At 40.3% G+C, this 13,708-nt stretch overlaps 1 protein-coding gene across 4 annotated transcripts in view; it reads left to right on the forward strand.

The window, feature by feature from the left end:
• The window catches only part of DYNC1I1 (dynein cytoplasmic 1 intermediate chain 1), a 303,858-nt gene that overhangs the window by 57,028 nt on the left and 233,122 nt on the right, over nt 1-13,708 (forward strand). The gene's annotated exons all lie outside the window — the stretch shown is intronic.

Genomic DNA, 13,708 nt, shown 5'->3' on the forward strand with positions numbered 1-13,708 from the left:
TTTCCCCCTGAAGGAAATATACCGTCCCAGGTTAAAAGATAGCTCCAGAATGGAAAATTTTTCCTCAAAGAATAAAACACAAAAGTCTGTCTTAGAAAAGGAGTTTACTTCTCTTGTAAGATGGAAGTTAGCTGTCGGGGTGCATAATACCTTTGCAGTTGGGCATTTGTACCAGCTCATGCTCAAGCTCAGGAGATCCGGTTCGTTTGTATCTCTTCCCAACTTTGCATTCAGTGAAATCCGCTTGAAATCAGCCATGGTGGGAGTAGTTACACCGTAACAACTGGCAAATGTCACAAACCAGGGGCACACTCCCTTGTTTTCGCAGCCGTTAAGAGACATTTGCCAGTATGCCACCGGGTACCTCCGAATGTGACGAGCACATTTTATTACAATGTTTTACAAGAGTATCATTTTTCTTCTTTCTATATTTAAGCCAATGCATCTCAAAGTGGGTCTTTATTTGTTTATTTAGTTATCATTTATTTTGATTTCCCGAGATTCCTGGGCACATTATCTGTGGGTTTCTATCAGTGTCCATGCCTACTATAGGTGGACACGAGGTTGGAGGATTGTCTGGGTGTCAGGTGAAATGTCATCTGTCCCTGGCCCTTTGTGTATGTGAGAGTTCTCAGCAGACTCACAACACTGCTAAACCAAGGAAATGCTCTAACGCTTCAGGTAACTGAGAGCACTCTTCCAACATCACTAAATTCTTGGCTATTTAGTTCTTGGAGGTCATTGTATATCATGTTTCAATTTTTATTATTTGAATAACCAAGAAATATGGCTTAAATCAAGCAAAGGAATATGAACATATAGTGTGTTACAATTCAGAGGAATTTCAGAGTGCAGTCCTTCAGTATTTCATTGTGTTTTTAAAAAATGGATGCTGGAACTGGCAGAGACTCTAGCCTATGCACTTAACAGATTTTTAGACAGATTGTGGCCTTGCTAAATTACACTTGCTGATGTGGAACAGTTGGGAACTTTCCCATTTAGATGTGTTTTCCAAGCAAAAATTCAGTTGACTATGCAGATTAAAACTTGTGACTTATTCTGGGGAGATGGCATATCTGTGGCTCCCACCTTGCCTGCCACATTTTACTTAAGATCAGGCCCAGAGAGTCAAAGAGAGAGGAGAGATGAGATTTTCTCAACCACGGACTGGTCAATGGTGGAGAACTTGTAAAGAACATGCAGAGAGGAGATTATTTTAGTCAGATTATAATTTTAAATACCGATCAATGAAAATTTCCCATTTCTGATAGTCCTTATGTGCAGGGCAGCCTTCCCCTCATACACAGTTGGATAAGCTATACTTCAGGCAACAAGATTTTTCTAGAGATAATTTTATTTCCTCTTCTTGATCCTTGGCATGGGGTTGATCATAGCCCAGAGCTTCATCTGTCACCAGATTCCTCTTTTAATTTAAATATAGTGGACATTTAAAAAAACAGCTTTATTGTAGTATAATTGACCAAAAAATAACCACACACATTTAATGTATTCAAGTTGAAGTAACATGTATGCACATCTATGAAACCATCACCATGACCAAGATAATAAACATATGCATTATCCCTATAAGTTTCCACATACCCCTTTGTTATCCTCACACTGCTTCTCCCCATCCCCCAAAACAGTTGATCTGCTTTCTGTCACTATACTTTCATTTACATTTCCTGGAATATAGAATAAATGAAACCATGTGGTAGGTATGCTTCTGACTGACTTCTGTCACTCAATAGCTATTTTGAGGTTCATTCATGTGAGGTGTGTATCAGTAGTTCATGCCTGTTCTGCTGAGTGGTCCATCATATGGAGAGGCCAGTTTGTTCATCCGGACACTTTTTTTTTTTAAGATTTTATTTATTTATTTGACAAAGAGAGATCACAAGTAGGCAGAGAGGCAGGCAGAGAGAGAGGAAGGGAAGCAGGCCCTCTGCTGAGCAGAGAGCCCGATGCGGGACTCGATCCCAGGACCCTGAAATCATGACCTGAGCCGAAGGCAGTGGCTTAACCCACTGAGCTACCCAGGCACCCCATCCAGCCACTTTTTGATATGTGTTTGGGTTGTTGCCAGGTTTTCTGTCCATTACAAGTAAAACGGATGAACCTTCATGTACAAGTCATTTTATAGACATACACTTTCCATTCTTTTGGGCAAATATCACCAGATTGAATGGCTGAATCATACAGTGGATGTACATTTAACTTAAGAGATGGTCAAGGTATTTTCAGAGTGGTTTTAGTGCTACACATTCTTACCAGCAGCGCATGAGATCCTCAGTCCCTCCCCATTCTTGATGACACTTGATTTGGATTTTTTTTTTTTAAATTATTGTTTTGTTAACCACTATTAAAGGAGTGTAGTAGTATCTCATTGTGGTTTTAATTTGCATTTCCCCAGTGACTAATAGTGTTGAATATCTCTTTATGTGTTTCTTTGCCACTTGAATATCTTCTCTGATGAAATGTCTGCTTAAATCTTTTGCCCTTATTGTTTATTTGTTTTCTCATTTTAGAATTTTGGGAGTTCTTTACATATTTTTTAATTTATTTTTTCTTCATTTAAATTCAATTAACCAATATACAATACATCACTTCTTTACATACTTTGGGATACAAACCTTTATCTGATAAATAGTTTGTAAATATTTCTCTGCATTTGTGGCTTATCTTTTTCATTCTCTTAACTGTGTCTCTAAGAAAACAAACCTGTTTAATTTTGACAAATTCCAATTTACAAATCCGTTCTTTTATGGATCATGCTTTTGGTGACATAAATTCAATATTCAGGGATTTCTTAAATAGATGGTGGAATACAATTTCTTATGAAAGCATTTGAGTTTGGGGTTTTATCGTGGGGGGAACTTTAAAAATACAAATTCAGTAACTTTAATAGTATGGACCTATTGAAGTGATCTGTAGTTTTCTGAGTGAGCTTTGGCAGTTTGTGTCTTTGAAGTAATATGTCCGTTTTATCTCCATTGGCAAAATTATTGACCTAAAACTGTGTTTGTATTCCTTTATTATCTTTTAAATATCTGCTGAATCTATAGATATTGTCACCTCTCTCATTCTTGATATTGGCAAATTTTATCTTATGTCCTTTTTTCTGGTATGGTAGAGATTTATCAATTTTATTGATCTTCTTAAAGGACCAGCATTTGGTTTCATTGATTTTCTCTATTTTTCTATTTTCTATTTCACTGATTCCTATTCTGATATTATTTCTTCTGCTTACTTTATATTTAATATGGTTTTCCTTCTTAAGTTTCTTAAAGTGGAAGCAGAGGTCATTGACTTGAGATCTTTCTTCATTTCTAATATAGGTGGGTAGGGCTAAAAAATTACTCATAAGTACTACTTAGTGGCATCTTGCAAATTTTGGTATATTTTTGTCATTTTAATTTAGTTCAAAATACTTTCCAGTTTTCCTTTTTATTTTGTCTTCAACTGATGAGTTATTTAAAAGTACGTTATTTAGGGGGCGCCTGGGTGGCTCAGTTGGTTGAGCAACTGCCTTCCGCTCAGGTCATGATTCCAGACTTCCAGGATCAGGCTCCCAGCTCCGTGGGGAGTCTGCTTCTCCCTCTGACCTTCTCCTCCCTCATGCTCTCTCTCACTCATTCTCTCTCAAATAAATAAATAAAATCTTTAAAAAAAAAAAAAGTACGTTATTTAGTTTCCACCTATTTGGGGACTTTCTATAGATCTTTCTGTTACTGATTAATTCAATTTGACTGTGGTTAGAGAACATATTTTTAAAAAGAGTTATTTGTTTACTTATTTGAGAGAGGAGGCAGGAGAGGGGTAGGGAGAGGGAGAGAAGGAGAGAGGCAGACTCTGTGCTGAACCCAGAGCCTGACATAGGGCTCGATCTCACGGTCCTGAGATTGTGACCTGAACAAAAATCAAGAGTCAGCTTCTTAACCTACTGAGCCACCAGGTGCCCTGAGAACATATTTTGTATTATTGGTGTCCTTTTAATTTGTTCAGACTTACTTTATATTACTGAGATTCTTTGGATCATTTGGTGTACAGTTTTCAACAAATCTAGAAAAACCCGACCATTAGATGGTCAAATATTCAATTTTTTTTTTCTCTTCCTGCTGCTCTTCTGGGAACTCAAATCACATGTACATTACAGAACTTGAAATTTTCCCACAGTTAGATTACTCTGTACTTATTTTTCTTTTCTATCTGTGTTTTTATTTTGGATAGTTTCCCTTGTTTTGTGTGTGTGTATGTGTGTGTGTGTGTGTGTTCACTACTCTTCTGTTTTGCAATATTTAGTATTCCATCAAAACTATTCAGTGTGGGACGCCCGGGTGGCTCAGTTGGTTAAGCAACTGCCTTCGGCTCAGGTCATGATCCCAGCGTCCTGGGATCGAGTCCCACATCGGGCTCCTTGCTTGGCAGGGAGCCTGCTTCTCCCTCTGCCTCTGCCTGCCTCTCTGTCTGCCTGTGCTCGCTCTCTCCCCCTCTCTCTCTCCGATAAATAAATAAAAATCTTAAAAAAAAAAAAAACTATTCAGTGAATTTTTAATTTCATACATTGTGATTTTCAACTCTAGAAGTTCAATTTGGGATTTTTAAAGAAAAACTTACATGTTTCTACTTAACTTTTTAATATTTGAAATACAGTTTTAGTAACTGCTTTGATAGCCTTGCTTGCTAGCCCATCATTTGTATTAGTTCTGGGTCAGTTTCAGTTGACTGACTTATATCTTTTCATTATAGTCCTTTTTTCCCCTGCTTCTTTGCAGGTCTGTTTATCTTTGGTTGATGTCAGACATTGTGAATATTGTTAGGTATTGAATGTATTTGAATTTCTATAAATCTTCTTGAGATTTGTTCTGAGGCACAATTAATTCACTTGACAATGGTTTGATCCATTAAAGTCTTTCCTTCAAGATTTGTTAGTTGGGACTGGAGCAGGGCTCAGTCTAGGGCTAATTAGTTCCTGCTGTTGAGGCAAGACACTTAATGCAGGTTCTACACAATGGCCCCTAAATCTTGTTTTCTAGCCGAGTGGGAGGGAACAGGTAATAATCCTGTTCCTGTGTGAGTGCCCAGAACTCTTACTTTTGATTTTTTCAGATAGTTCTTTCCTTGGCCTCAGATAGTTTCCTCACACACTTGCACTGAGTCAGTACTAAGCTGAATCCCTCAAAGGCAACCCTAAGAAGATCTTCGGAGTTTTCTCTTTGTGCAGTTTAACTTTCTATTATTTTGTCCTGTCAATTCTAGCCTCTTTGGTCTCCCTAGACTCTCTGCTCCATCTCCTGAACCTAGGGAGCCTGGTAGATTTCATGTGGATTTCTTCCCTGCATCATGGCCTGAGAATTCTCTCAATGCAGTAAGTTGGGCATTTACCAGAATCATCTTCTGTTTCCCCTCTCTTGTACATCACATTTCTTTGTTGCCTGACCTTCAGTATCTTACAAACTGTTGTTTCATTTAAATTGCTGCCCCCCCCCTTTTTTGGTTGTTTCAGGTGGAGATTAAATCTGGTTTCTATTACTCCAACTTCACTAAAAGCACAAATATTATGTCACTTGATTCTGATTTGTATAATATCTTGTATGTTTACTAGATCAGTAAGCAAATGGCAATGTAGAGAGATAAGAGAGATGATAAGGCATTCAGAAAAAAAAGCCTCAAGAAAATTATGAATAAAATGAGAATGTAAGTTTGACTCTGGTGTTTTTTTATTCTTTTGCTTTTTGATTTTTTTGTTTGTTTATTTGATTTGCTTTTAACCAGGCAAATACTTATGACAGCACCCAAAATGCTTTACTCTCTTAGGCTATTGTGATAAATCAAGTGAATTGAAGATGATAGAAATAGAGAATGAAATGAGAGGATAAAAAGAGTAAAAGGTCACAGAATAGGAGAGAAAAAAAGTCTGAATAGGCTGGGAAGTGAAATTTGGGGTTCCAATAGAGAAATTTGAAAAAGGGATTATATCTCAAATATTTCTGTTGTTTTATGAGGAAAACTTAAGTACAAATGGCACCGTGAGATTGTCAGTCTTTAAGGAGATGTGCTGAGTCAGCATAAAGGGTGTGGGGCTAGGACGGAAGCAAAGATGCTCCATGATGAATAGACATCAATGAGCAAATGGTATTTTGTGGCCCTTCACTCAAAACTTAAACCCAATAACATACAGGACTGTTTGGTGCCTTCTGATTTTATTGACCCCTCACAATTATATTTCCTCCACATCGTAGTTTCTGCCTTTTTAATAACACCCAATCACACTTTCTACAGAAATGGAGAGATAGAACAGTAGCTTATAATGTGCGTATGTGTGTGTATCAAAGGGTAATGGTAAAAAGTATTTCAGAATCTCTAAATAGAGAATAAATTTTGATCCATGAAAAACCTTAATAAATTCGATTTAACAGACCCAGTTACAATTTCGTCACAAGAGCGGGAGAAGTGCTTTACTTCCTTCCTTCCTATGCGACTCGTTTAGCCAGTCCTGAAACCTTTCTTGGGAAGCTGCCTGCTATCTGCCAGACTTTGTTCTATGTTCTCAAGAACCTTGAGTTAGCAGTTAGAGGATAGTTTCTGTTTCACAGTAGCAGCAGGATTTTCATAAAACTATATTCTTTTTTTATTCCACTTCAGAAAAGTGAATATAGCCAGTTGGCAAGAGTGTGTGCTTATACTTTGGTACTAAGGGACTTAAAGTATTGTATAATTTTATAGCTTGATATTGCAACAGCGGCCTACTCATGAATATGGAATCAATAAAAGGCCTTTTCTATCAAGATTTTATCATTATTTAACTTTTTACGTAATATTAGAGAAAACACACTTCTGTGCCTTCTGTCCTTATAATTCTAAGCTTTCAACTTCCTGGTCCAGACAAGCTCAGACTATAACCAGGACCATTCTGACTTCTCTCTCCTCCCGGAAATTTGCAGGATTTACTCGTGGTATGAAATTCAAGGCAAACCCTTTGGCTGTGCCTGTTGACTGAGCCAGACTTGACATTTGCTTCTGTTCAGGAAAAATACTTCAGCTGCCAAACTAATATCTCTGCACAGTAAGAAGTAAATATCATAGAAACGAAATAAATACCTCCTCAGATGATTTTTTAAAATGCGAACACAGAAAATGGAAACTCCTTTTTTTTGAAGTAATCAGAGAAGATCAGCCCTCAGGTTGCTTCCCAGTCCTTGGGGGAAAACACCCACTCGGAACCCAGGTGATAAACAGAGTGTGGGGAGAAGCTGCAAGGCCAGGTTCACTTCCATTGGGTGATGCCCCATTGTCACCTTTCCTCTATGTGGTGTCCCCTTCCCAACCGTAGGTATCAGTCCTCGAGATGTCACACCTTGACACCTAACCGTGCTACAGTGTGGTGTTTGGAGAACAAATTAACCTTTACCGTTGTTTCAACCTCTTCCATATTGCATGAGTTTTTGTGCCCTTGGCTCCCTCTACTCCTTCTATGGATGCAGCATTTTCTCATACGGGCTCTCATTGGGTGGCTCCAATGGCCATATTTTCTGTCTTGTCTTAGATCACATAGAATTGGAGAACCCTTCACCACAGGCTCATCCACTGAGGTACTCATCTTTAACCCCAAAGCCTGTCTTTCTCTGGATTCCCCTGTGTCTTATAGTCACACCACTCACTTTTCCTTCCTTAATGCATGAGGGCTTGAAAGAATCACCAATCAATTCCTTTTCCTGCACCCTTCATAAACTGCTAAGATCTACCCTTTATCCTTTTCCAGAGTCACCAAACTACAGGATGTCCTTTCTGTTCCCAGGGCCATCACCACCTTGGACCAAGTCTACATTTGTTAGACCATCAGTCGCAAATCCAGTAACCATTCTCTGTTTGCCTCCTATGAATTAATGCTTGCCTGGATTCTCTGGTTACTGAATCCATCCACCCTTTGTTTGTAGATCCTTTGTCAGTTCCCGTATACTCAGCTTCTAAGGTCCCACACATAGTCTCTGGTCCCTCACTTGTTAGAGACATTTAGACACCATTCTTCATGTGGTTGATATACTAATATTCCTTTGCAGCTGTCAGTTTCTATTAACAGTGACTGTCAGTAATTTCCTATTATCCACAGCATGAAGTTCAAGTTCTTTAACTGAAGATTTTAAGCTCTAAGAGTCTGGTCTCAATATACCTCCCTAAAATTGACCTATTGCTCTTCAGTTTAAAACTTCTCTTCTGAAAACCTAGTCTCTCCGGTACAAAATGTGAATTCGGTCACCAAGTCTTTGCACTGGACCAGCTCCTGCCTGTCCTTCAAGACTCACATCAGACCTTTCAATCGCAGTGAAACTTCCTTCATTTATTGAAACACATAGTAATCTGCCCTTTACACTACCCTGTCCCACTTATTGTATGAATTACTCATATTGACTCTTATTATTTTCTACCTTTCATTCCTATTTGCCTTTTGATGTATATGTTCAACTTCTTTTTTCTGCCTGTAATGTTAGAGTCTGGCATATTGCCATGCTTCCAAAATTGTTTGTGGTTGCTGATAATGTTGGTGGCTGAAGCAGTTCCTTTGCCAGTTGTCAAAGACACTGTACATACCCACGTAAGCTGTTTGGACAAGGAAGAACATGGAACCATTACCATTCTTGCCATCTTAAGGAATCTTCTTTGAGAGAAACCTCGAAGAATTTTAGAAGCAGCACTAGAAAAATTCTTTGGCAACACCATTAATGTATCATGGGATGAAATACTCACATGCAAATAAGCAAGAACAAAACCCAGCAGGACTGAGTGTGGGTCCAGTGAAGACATTCCTTTATTCCTTAGCCCTGACCCACTCTGCCATCTGGCTCAATAACTCCTTGTCTCTGAGAAGATCTGCTCCTGATTTGACCTGCATGAGTCCAAGTCTCTTCCCTGCTCCAGACTTCCCATTATTGCAGTGACCCTTTTTGGTTTCCTGGCTTTTGAGGCCACAAACTGGCTTTTTACCAGCTTAGGCTCCCGACTGCTACCTTATCCACAGTCACTCCTCTCCTGCCGCTGGATCGAATCGGTCTCTCATCTAGCTGTATGATGTGCAGCCACCGGACACTCTGAGACTACTATTCCAAGATTATGATTAAGAGCCCTTTGTGATTCACAATTTGTAACTTTGTAGACCTGCTTAGGCACCTGAAATATACTTTTACTCTGGCTTTTCTGTGTCTTCGTACAGGCATTTGCATTGTGACATTAGTGGAAAGAAAAATCTTACTCCTGTCATGCTCTGTCTTGCAGCTTTACTTTCTAATATTGATGATGAATTACAAAATGAATCATGCACTCTGATATAAACAGACCTTTAAGAATTAGCTGACGGTATCTGTGAAGTTCTTACGGCAGCCATCTCACTTAAAGCTTTGTCTGTCTGAAGCCCGTTCTCTGATATCGTTGGGTTCCTTTATGAGTTCAGTGGAGACGGTACAGCGGTACGATGCGGGGGCATCCTCCCTTTTCAATTAGACTAAGGCCTTAGCCGCTAGGATTTGGCTATGGGTTGGGGAGCCCCAGGTCAGTCTGGCTAAGTAGTGCAGTCTCTGTTCCCACACGTTGCCCAGTATTTCTAACTCAGTGGTACTCAGGCTTTAGTGAGCATCAGAATCACTGGACCCTGATCCCAGAGATTCTGTTCTGCGGAGTTCAGGTGGGGCCTGTGAATTTGCATTCTAACCTGTTCCCATGCGGTGCTGCGGCTGCTGGTCAGGGACCACACTTTGGGATCCACTGCTCTGGGACTTCTCCCATCCAGGTTCTCTCTAGATTTCTTAGACGTGGTCATGGTGAATCCAAATATAAGAGGCCTTATTGTACTTCTTAAGTGACATTGAATTGCTTTCTTATGGCAATTTAGAATATGATACATGTTTAATTCAGTACATTTAAAGTTCTATTAAAACCTCTTATCTTGGAATAAATTATTGAGGTGAAAAATATAGGGTATCATTTAATAATACGCCACATCTGCCATGGCATTTAACAGTTAGAGGCTCAAGGTACGTACTGTATGATGCCTTCTTCCTTTTCCTTCTTCTAGTCTTATCTCCCTTCCTCACACATTTATTTAGTGCCTGCTCTGTACCTGAAACTGAACTGAGGACCAAGATGCAGAGCTGAATCAATAAGGAATGAGTAAGTTTGCATCGTTGTGAGACATGGGAAGAGGTGACCGCCCTGGCCAGAAAGGGGCTGTGGTGGACATAGCTGCCCCACAGTGGTAAGATGAGGAGCTCTGCAGGAGGGGTGCTGGGTGGGCAGGAGAGCTATCCCAGAGTCAGGACCAAAGAGTCAGTATGGAATTGATAGCCTACTTAGACGGAAAAGGAATCAAAGTAGCATGAGTGGTACAGTGGGTATTTTCTCCCCCCTCTTTTGCTAAGCAGTTTAATTTGCATCCTTGTATAAAAGAATTATGAACTGGTAAGTCTTGACTAAAAATAAATATGATGCTCAAAGTTCATACTTTTTTAAAAAAGATTTTATTTATTTATTTGACAGAGATACAGCAAGAGAGGGAACACAAGCAGGGGGTGTGGGAGAGGGAAAAGCAGGCTTCCTGCTGAGCAGGGAGCCTGATGTGGGGCTCAATCCCAGGACCCTGGGATCATGACCTAAGTCAAAGGCAGACTTAATGACTGAGCCACCCAGGCACCCTCAAAGTTCAGACTTTTAGAGAAAATAACTACTGACTACGTTATCTCTTAAACATAGTTTAGAACAATCTTGTCAGCTGATAAAATTGTAGAAATACTTTTCTGCAAAAGGGGAAGTTGAGGAAGTCCTAGATCACAGGGTTGTACAAGTGGATGGATTCTGGATCCCCTGACGTACAGGCCCTAAGATGTATCCAGGGCAGACTCAGAATTGAGGACTCAGAGAGCACACTGAAGAGGAAGGTCTTTGCTGTGGAAGGGTGCCACCTCCTGGCCAGCCTTTCTGAACCAGCTAGGACTGGGAACAACTGCATGGTTCTCACCAGGCAAACACTATCCTTCTATTATGTTCTGATACTTGAGGCCTGGCCACGACTCAGGAATCCTCTCTCATGCTTATGAAATGAACACAGGTGCTTGGCCCTCCACTCTGTTAGGTTTTAAGAATGCACCTCACTAAGGCGATGCTCGTCAGGCACAAGGGAAAAGAGGAGAACAAGGTCAACAGAGAACAGTTTCTAAGAACATAATCCTTGGACTTGGAGTCTGATGGAGCCAAGGCCTGAGTTGGTCACTTACTACTTTTGTTATTTTGAGCAAATTACTTCACATCACTGAACCTTAATTTTCTCAGGTGTAAAATTGGAATATGATGTAAAATTATAATGAGAATAAAATAAGATATATATATGAAAATTCTTTATATGCATTATAACTACATAGTTACTAAAGCAACAGCAAAATAGCCACAAAGAATAAAAGCATCTGTTACAAAGGCAGCTTAATCAATCCAGAGACTGCATGGAAAGATACAGTAATCTGTCAAGATTACTGCAAGTAGTGTTATAAGGGATTGCTTTAAAATTTGAGACCAAATCATCCACAAGTTTATTATCGATGTATCCACTGATGGACACATTGGGAGGATCACGTGATCACAACTAGGCTTTTAGTTCTTTTTGATGGCTTGGGTGGAGTTGGGACTCTGAGCTGTCAAACACAGGGTCAGTGAGGGACTGGTTGAAACTTTTCAATAACTATTGAGAAAATAAAATATTTTGTTTAGTAAGAAAAGCTCACTTATACAAGATAAGTTTTGAAAGCAAAGAAGTTTCACAGTAAAAGTGCTTTCAGTTAAAGGAAAAGAAAATACGCTTCCAACCAGCAAAAACTACACATGTGCCCATACAAAGAAATTAGTAGTGTGATTCTTAGGTCTCATTGACAGAGGAAAACTCCAAAGCTTTTGTTTTTTGTTTTGTTTTTTGACACACACAGAGAGAGAAAGAGATCACAAGTAGGCAGAGAGGCAGGCAGAGAGGGAAGCAGGCTCCCTGCTGAGCAAAGAGCCGGGCATGGGGCTCAATCCCAAGACCTTGAGATCATGACCTGAGCTGAAGGCAGAGGCTTAATCCACTGAGCCACCCAGTTGCCCCCCAAAGCTTCTATCTTAAAAAGTCTTTTACTTAGAGCATTAATAAATCTGCCTTCTCTGATTTTTTAAAACAAATGTAAGCATTATGATAATCAACCAAAAAGATAAATTGAGAGTAGAGACACTTAAGCCAGGAGCTGCTTACTATGTGCCAGGCTCAAAAGTAAGTGCTTCGGCAAGTTTTAGCTTCATTCACTCTTCACAGCCACCCAGTGATATATACCCATTTTATAGATAAGAAGCTTGAGGCTCAACAAGTTTGTCACTTGTCCAAAGCTTGCATTGGCCGTTTAGCTGGTAAGTGGCCAAGCACAGATTTGAACTGAAATTCGTTTCTCAATGAGTACATGACTTAACCCTTATGCTGTACTGTCTAACCAGTTGCTTTTGATTTGCCGTGGTGGATTATCAAGTTACATGTCTGCTGCCTATTTCCAGTGCCTGCTCCTGGTTATCCAACAAGATAGGCCTACGGCTTCCCTCCTGTTAGTTAGAAGCCCTGGAATCCCTGCCTGCAGGTGTGGGTAACTTCTAGTGCCTTGCACAGATGCCCATAGAAGTCTAGGATCCGGGGTGATCTCTTCATACCAGCGGTGACCCCGATGGAAATGGTGGGATCAGTGGGGCACCTGGGGGGCTCAGTGAGTTAAGGGTCTGACTCTTGGTTTCGGCTCAGGTCATGACCTTGGGGTTGTGGAATGGAGCCCCGCATGGGGCTCTGCGCTCAGCATGGAGTCTGCTGGAGATCCTCTCCCTCCTCCTCTGAACCCTCCCTTCTTATAAGTAAAATCTTTTTGTAAAAGAAGGAAACGGTGTACACCGTTTCCTTTAGCTGTTCTATTTTCTCAGTACACCTGTGTGGGATATGTGCACATGTCTCTCTGCCATCTCCTTCCTTGAGTGAGGCAGCCTGTCCTTGCGGGCCTTCAGGAGGCTGCTCTGGGCTATGAAACAGCAGGAAAGGCAGCACCCCACCCATCCAATTGTTTGGTGTCTACTCATGCTTTGTTTTCCAATTGCTTCAAGAAAGACCCATTTCAGCAAAGAAAGTGTTCTTCTCTGATGTTCAACTAAAACCTGAATTTCCTACTTTGAAACCTTGAGACTTTTACTTTGTTTGGCAACTTCGTTTCTAGAATATCTGTTTATTTTCTGCTAATTCTATGTGAGGAGGTTGCCTAGAGGGTCAGGAACCCAGCGTGACCCTCTTTGGGGGCCCAGACTTTGGAGTGAATGAGGCCCGTGAGGCCCAGGCCTGTGTGGGGCTTGTTGAGACTTCAGAGGGGGCCAAGCAAGCTTGGTGTCTAAACCTGTGTCTGTTTGGTCTGCTCTGGGCACATCTTAGCCCTCGGTTGTGTGAGTGACTCACAGAAAAGAAGAAAATTTTGTTTGCCTAGAATGCTTGGGAAATCGTACATGGACGTTTCTAGCTGTGATGTGCGTGATCTTTCATGTTGTTATTACTACTAGAATCAAATATACAATGAGTCTGTGCCATCTGCTAGTAATAATTAGAAACAATAATATAACTAGAGATGGGTCCTAGAAAGCTAGGGAATGTAGTTGGGATTCCCTCTAGAAACTGATGAAT

This window comes from Mustela lutreola, chromosome 4 (assembly GCF_030435805.1).
Source record: "Mustela lutreola isolate mMusLut2 chromosome 4, mMusLut2.pri, whole genome shotgun sequence".
NCBI classification, from domain to species: Eukaryota; Metazoa; Chordata; class Mammalia; order Carnivora; family Mustelidae; genus Mustela; species Mustela lutreola.